We start from the raw sequence: 7,505 nt of genomic DNA, 5'->3' as shown, positions 1-7,505 counted from the left end.
GTTTTTTCCCTTCCCCTGCACAAATTATACCAACATAAACTACAATGAAACAGGGGTTATGCCATGGGGGAGGGACATATAAAGCAACAAAGATATCATCTTATAAATATGTTAGAAATAATACCAAGGGGGGAAGAAACATTTGATTCTTTATCTTGAGATTCTTATCTCCAATAAACCACCGGTAAACTGGAAGTAGACCTACGTCTCAAGCAGTAGAGGTCTCACTTTGAGCTGAAGAGCACAGGGATAGCACCTAAGCCCAGAGTTCAAGCCACATGACTTACCAAAAAAATATGTGGACATATATATATATATATATGTATATATGATGAAATGAAATATGTTTAAAATTAAATAAATATTTAAGATACACATTTAAATCATAACTAAATATATGATACTTTTATATTATATACATATATTTAGAAATATAAAATCATATTTATCTGTATGTTTATAAAGATATTTGTAATTTTTTCCAAATAGTACATCTGAAGATTTTGGGGAAAATGTACAGTTTCTAAAGGCTTACTACTGACCCATCATACTTTCAATCATATTTTCTACTAATAAAAACATGTCTGGATTACTAAGACAATGATTATGAAACAGAGTAGCTTTTTATTCCTTATAATTTTATATTAGAAACATCTACTTTGTTGGTATGAAACCTAAAAAAATATGATCTTGAAATCACACTCCACAAACTGGACTTATGCATTAATTTAGCAACTTACAGGTCTCAAACTTTTATTTGAATCCTGTATCTCACAAAGTCTGTTTCCTTAGAGTCAGCTACATGTACAAACATGCATGCATGTTCATGCTCACATATACCCCCATACTCACATGACATAATAAATGTAAAACTGTAATAAAAATAATATAGATACTGAAAAAGAACTCATTTGCAAATGTAATTAAATTTTACTTTTTGAATATTATGGATTATTGAAATACTAATGAAAGAGCAGCTGAGAGGATGTTTCAAATACTTGAGTGTCTGCCTAAAGAGCATGTTTCTCAGTCCAAACTTCAGTATTTCCATCCTTCCTTCTCCCATATAAAAAACATAAATAACTACAGAATCAATCTACATGTTCCTTATTCACTCATTGACTAAAGTAATTATAATATATGTATGCATATATGTACAATGATATATTATTTAGCCGCACATAATAATGAAATCATATCATCTTCAAGAAAATAGAACTGGAAACCTTCATATTAAAGCAATATGCCGTGAAGGTTAAACAAAGGAGGAGGCTGCAATGCTTGATAAGAAATGTACGCATTAACCTGCCCATGTAATTGTAACCCCTCTGTACAGTGTTTTCACAAAAAATAAAAATTAAAAAAAAAAAACAAATACTAGATTCTCATATGCAGACCCTAGACTCAGAAAATAAAATGAATGACTCAGGTGTAAAAGTTGGAAAGGATTATATTTGGCAAAAAGTAAGAGAGGAGATGAAGAGAAATATTGTGGAGTAAATAGATTCAAATATTTTATGTTAATATCATGACAGAATAAAACATGCATATAAAAATAGGATAATGAAATTAATAAAAAGGAATATAATTTACCAAGCTACATTATATGGACAGATTAATATAACACAATAAAATACTTTGTGAAATTAGTGTTTGTTAATAAACAAAAATTCATTCAAGTTGATATAGATTCATATGTTAATTTCCATTTTTTGCTCAGTTGTTTCCTTGATAAAGTAGAAGGAGATATTGGTTTTGCTCATTTAGAAAGACAATCTTGTCCAATTAACATTAATCTAGTTCATTACTGTCAATGTGAAATTGTTCAATCAAATTAATAATTATATTAGAATATTTCCAATGTACTCTTCAAAATATTATCCCTATAGGTATATACTTTTTACAATTTATTGAATATGTTTTCTTAACTTAATTACTATATACCATTTTCTGAATGTAGTTTGGTATATGCAACTAAGACATTTTATACCAGACCAGGAAAACAATTATTCAAAGAGTTTTATCAAAAATGCTTATAATGAAAAACAAGAGGTAAATCCAAATTATGTATATTTGAAGACAATACTTGGTTAGTCTTCTTCTCACATTCCTCATTTCCTTCTTGAGAATAATATACATTGTAAGGAAATGTTTAGAATGTTTTGCAGAAATAGCTTGACTTTAAACTAATGAGTTACTCTATGCGGCATATTGTTTACTTTATGTCCAGAAAAGCCAAATTCTTGCCTTATCATTTTCTAAGGTTTTATACCCAAGTTTAATCTGTGATGGATGATAGATAAAGATATAAACATTTTTTAACAGTGGCTAAATTTAGGCTGAGGAATCTAGGTACAACTGTAATCCTGCAGATAGGCCTCACCATCATGAGACCATGAAATCAAAATGTTAACCAATGCTTCATGAAATCTTGCTTATGAGATTTTGCGTATTATAAGCAGTGGTTATTAGCATTTGTTTTGTAATCAGCATCATTTCATGAGTTAGTTACTGAATTGAGACATTATACTCAAAACAAAACTTAAGGAGGCATCCAAAATTAATTACCAAAATATACATCATTTAACACAATGTTTTTAAAATGCGAGCTAAACTACATAATTTAAGAAAAAAAATCAACATGTAAAATAAATACAGAATGAGTATGACGGATTTTTCTTTTACCCTAGTTGCAATATGGCTTGCATGATGACTTTTCTGGTAATATGTTTAGTTAGGTCTTGATATTTAGTTAAAGTTATGTTATTTTGTGTATTCATTTGTCAGATAAAAAAGGAAATGAATTCCATGCCAGTGTCAACCTCCATAATGATGTTAGGGTTGTATCCTGCTACCCCCAAATACCACTTAGTCCTAAATCTCAACATTAATGGACTTAACTCTCCGATTAAGCAACATAGACTGTCTAGTTGGATTAACAAGCAAAATTCCTTTATCTACTGCCTTCAGGAGTAACACCTTGCTCATACAAACAAACAACTTTGGAAAGTGAAAGGCTCAAACAAAATCTACCCAGCAAATGGCTCCTATAAACACGTAGGAGTTTCAATCCAAATATCAGATGAAATAGACTTCAATTTAAAATTAACGAGAAGAGATTATTTGTAATAGCCCCATAAAAAATAAAATACCTAGGAATTAACTTAACCAAAGAATTGAAGGACCTCAATGATGAAAACTTTAAAAACTTGAAAAAGGAATCAAAAGAGAAATTAGAATGTGGCAAAACCTCCCATGCTCCTGGATTGGAATTATCAATATCATGAAAATGGCAAAACTTCCCTAAGCTATCTACAGATTCAATGCCATACCTATCAATATTCCAACCTCATTCTTCAAGGAAATAGAAGAGGCAATTCTAAAATTCATATGGAATAATAAAGACCCCAAATAGCAAAATGATTCTTAACAGAACGAACAGTGCTGGAGGAATATTAATAACCTACTATGAACTCTACTACAAAGCTATAGTAATCAAAACAGCTTGGTTCTGACACAAGAAAAAGACCTCAGGATAGATGGAATAGAATTGCAAACCCAGAAATGAACCTACAGACCTATAGCCCTGTAATCTTCAATAAGGGTGCTAAATCTAGAATATAAGAAAGACAGCCTCTTCAGTAAATGGTGCTGGCAAAATTGGTTAATAACTTGTAGAAAACTAAAGCTAGATCCTTATATATCACCCTGCACCAGAATCAACTCCAAATGGATCAAAGAACTCAGAGTTAAAGCAGACCCTGTGAAAACATTACAGAATGGAGTAAGAGAAACCCTAGGTCTCCTTTGTACAGACCAGGATTTTCTTAATTGAGACCCAGAAATACAACAAATCAAAGAAAGGTGGAACAAATGGGATTGCATGAAATTGCAGACCTTCTCCTTGGCAATGGATATAGCTAGCAAAATCAATAGAAAGCCCACTGATTGGGAGAAAATTTCACTAGCCATACATCGGACAAGGGTCTCATATCTAAAATATACCTGGATCACAAAAAATTAAATCCTCCAACAACAAATCCTCAAAGTAACAACTGGCCAATAAATAAGTGGACTAAAGACTTAAAGAGAAACTTCTCTGAATAGGAAAGAAGGATGGACAATAGACACATGAAGAAATGCTCCTTAGCCAGAAAAGAAATGCAAATGAAAACCACATTATGATACCACCTCACCACAGTTAAAATAATCAAGAACTCTAATAACAACAAATGCTGAATGTGATGTGAGCAGAAGTGAACCTTACTGCATTGTTGGTGGGAGTAGAAATTTGTTCAACCATTTTGGAATTTGTTATGGCAGTTCCTCAGAAGACTCTACATAGAGCTCCCCTATGACCCAGCAATCCCACTTTTGGGCATTTACTCAAATGATCACAAACAAGACCATACTAAAGCTACCAGCATCTCTATGCTCATTGCAGCATTATTTACCATAGCTAAGATATGGAACCAATCTAGACATATTCTTTATTGGATCAAAAATATGTGGTATAAATACACAATGGATATTGCCCCATTTGTTAGGAAATGGAAAGATTGGAAAAAATTATATTAAGTGAAGTAAACCAGGCCCAAAGAAACATAGATCCTATTGCTTCCCTTATTTGCAATAACTAATATATGACTGAGACAAACAGAAACTGTCAGACAGGTCGTTGTTTGGAGAAATGAATACCAAGATATGGATTTAAATGTTTTTTCTTTCTTGTTATTGTTTTCAACATATTTATAAGATGACTTGTTTGTTGCTTTGTATGTACTTCCCCCAGGCTATAAGCGGTGCTTTCACTGTATTTGATGTTGGTATAATTTTTGGAGGGAATGGGAAAAACAAACTGTTTAAATAGGTTTACAAGTGGACCCATTTTACAACAATGAGATGTATAATACGTTATGTCGATAAACGAACTTTACAACTTTGGTGGGGTGGATGGTGAGGGTGGTAGGGAGGGTGGTGGTAGAGGGATGTGTGGATGAGGGGGAGAGGGGAAGGGATGGTATGGGGAAATAAAGGAGGAGGAAACAATGCTTGATAAAAAATGTACTCACTATTTGCGCATGTAATTGTAAACCCTCTGCAAGATATTTTCACAATGATAATAATAATAATAGAATATCAATTTAAGTGACTAAATATTTATATTAAATCCCATAAATTATATTCCTTCAATTTTCTGTCTGAAGTGTTCTGCAATCTAGGTATTTTTAAAAGAAATATTGTATGTTGTTTCCTTGGTGACAACATAATTGATAGACTTAATATGTTCCTAAAACATGGCAGTCTGAAATGAGGTGGATGTTCTTGGGTTTGCATGCAAATCTTTTGGACAGCACTAAAGTTTTAATCTTGGATGCTATTTGCTTGGTAATTTTTACAGGCTTTCATAGTATGAGAAGAAAAAAAAAAGGCCATAGGAATATTTTTATCAGCTACATTGTTGTATTAATTTATTCAAACACATACACACATACACACATACAAACACACAGATATACACATGTGTACTATGAAGACCCAGTCAGTCTGCAAGAAAATATTTTAATAGGAATTCCATAAAATATTTAGTCTGCTGAGATATGCTTAGAATTTTTTGAAATATCTAATTGCTTCCACCCCTGGACAAATCATTATCATTGGTGAAAATGTTGCCATTTGAATTTAGAATGCCGCAGAAAGACCTATGTGTTAAAGAAAAATTACTTTCCACTTCCTCCCAGATTGTGGAGAATACCTGAATAGTTCTTCTGGAGATTAAGTTCTTTAGAGTGAAACCAATGAAAACATAGCCTCTCACATACTTTCTTCTTTTATCTTTAAATCATTCTAGGTAAAAAACATTTCTCTTTGACGTACTTCCCACCTTGACATGTCTTGTCACAGCCATCCAAAGCAATAAAACATACACTGAAACCTTCAGACTTGTAAATCTGAGTAAGCCTTTTTGCTTAATAAATGGATAATATCACTTATTATGGTAGGTTATAAAGCTAACACAGAAGTCTAGTCTTTGTAACAATGTAGACTGTATTAAAATATCCTCCATTATAAAATATCTAATTCCATGTTATATTTTGTGTTTTTGTTTCTGTTGATCCTAGGGCTCAAACTCAGGGCCTGTATGGTTCTTTTGTGTTCAAGGCCAGTGCTCTACATATAAGTTGAACTGGAACTTCATTTCTCCTGGTGGTTAATTGGAGATAAGAATCTAATGAACTTTCCCACTTAGGCTAGCTTCACACTGTAATGTTCAGATCTCAATCTCTTAACTAGCTAAGATTACATACTTCAAATTCCAGTGCCCAGCCATGTTGCATATTTTGTGTAATTCCAATTCTCAGCATTGTATAGATTCTCCTACTACAATATGAAAAAAACAGAATCTACTAAGGATATTTGTAAAGTATAAAATGAAGGAAGAATTTTCATTCTTCACAAAATATATGCAAAATCTATGCTAAAATACTAATATTTTACTGTACATTTCTTGCAAGAAGTTTGATATAGTTTTATAATTGTTAGGCCAAGTTTCTCAACATTCTACTGGAGAATTACGATTTCATGCATGCATGCATGCATATGCATATGTATATATAGATATCCAAATATCTTCCCTAGTGAATCATCAGAATTGAAACTTTGCTTTGTTTTTGCTGTTCGGCGGTTCTCTGACAATACCTGTCCTCTTTCTCAACATTCCTTTATTTACTATACCATAAGCATTCTAAAATCAGGTTCATATCTTGAAGAAGGTTACCAGTCAGTCCAAAAAATATCTACCCAGAGGGTTTTAATAAAGCAAGCTTTAAGATAGTAAGATAACATAAAGTGATAACTAAAAAATTTCTACGGAGACCTAGAAAGTTATCAAAATTATATCTGACATTTTTCACATTTCTGCCTTCCTTTTCTTCTCATACTTAAGAAAGTACTGACTAACACTATAAATATATTTCATTTATAAATTAAGGATTACTGTTTTTTTCCAGCTTGAAGCCTTCTTTTCCATGGTTTTTGACATAAACTTTTAGGAGACTTTTTTTGATGGTTATGGGATTCCATTCCAAACAAAGCCATGTATATCAAGAAAGCCAATGTTTTCAACTCAGAGTACTAAAAATAAGAGGGAGAAAATTAAGGTTAGGTATATATGTTAAGCAAACATACAGGCAATATCAAGACATTTTGAAATTGTATACCTTTACTAGATAAAGTGGCTCAAACCTATAATCTTATCTACTTGGGAAACAAAGATTAGAGAATTCCAGTTCCAAGCAAGCCCAGACAAAAAAGAAGTTACAGAAACTCTAACCATTTGCTTGGTGCAATGTATTCTTGCCTGTGCTAGGAGGACCACAGTCCAATAAGGCCCAGGCATAGTGATACTACCTTAAATAAGTAATCCAATTACAATCTGCTGTAATGACAGTAGTAGAGGTGTTGTTTCACAAGTACAGTGTTGGGGGTTCAATCCTCCTGTACCA

This window comes from Dipodomys merriami, unplaced genomic scaffold, assembly GCF_024711535.1.
Source record: "Dipodomys merriami isolate MVZ:Mamm:240054 unplaced genomic scaffold, mDipMer1.0.p SCAF_594, whole genome shotgun sequence".
Classification (NCBI taxonomy): domain Eukaryota; kingdom Metazoa; phylum Chordata; class Mammalia; order Rodentia; family Heteromyidae; genus Dipodomys; species Dipodomys merriami.
Note: the sequence above shows the minus strand (reverse complement) of the source record.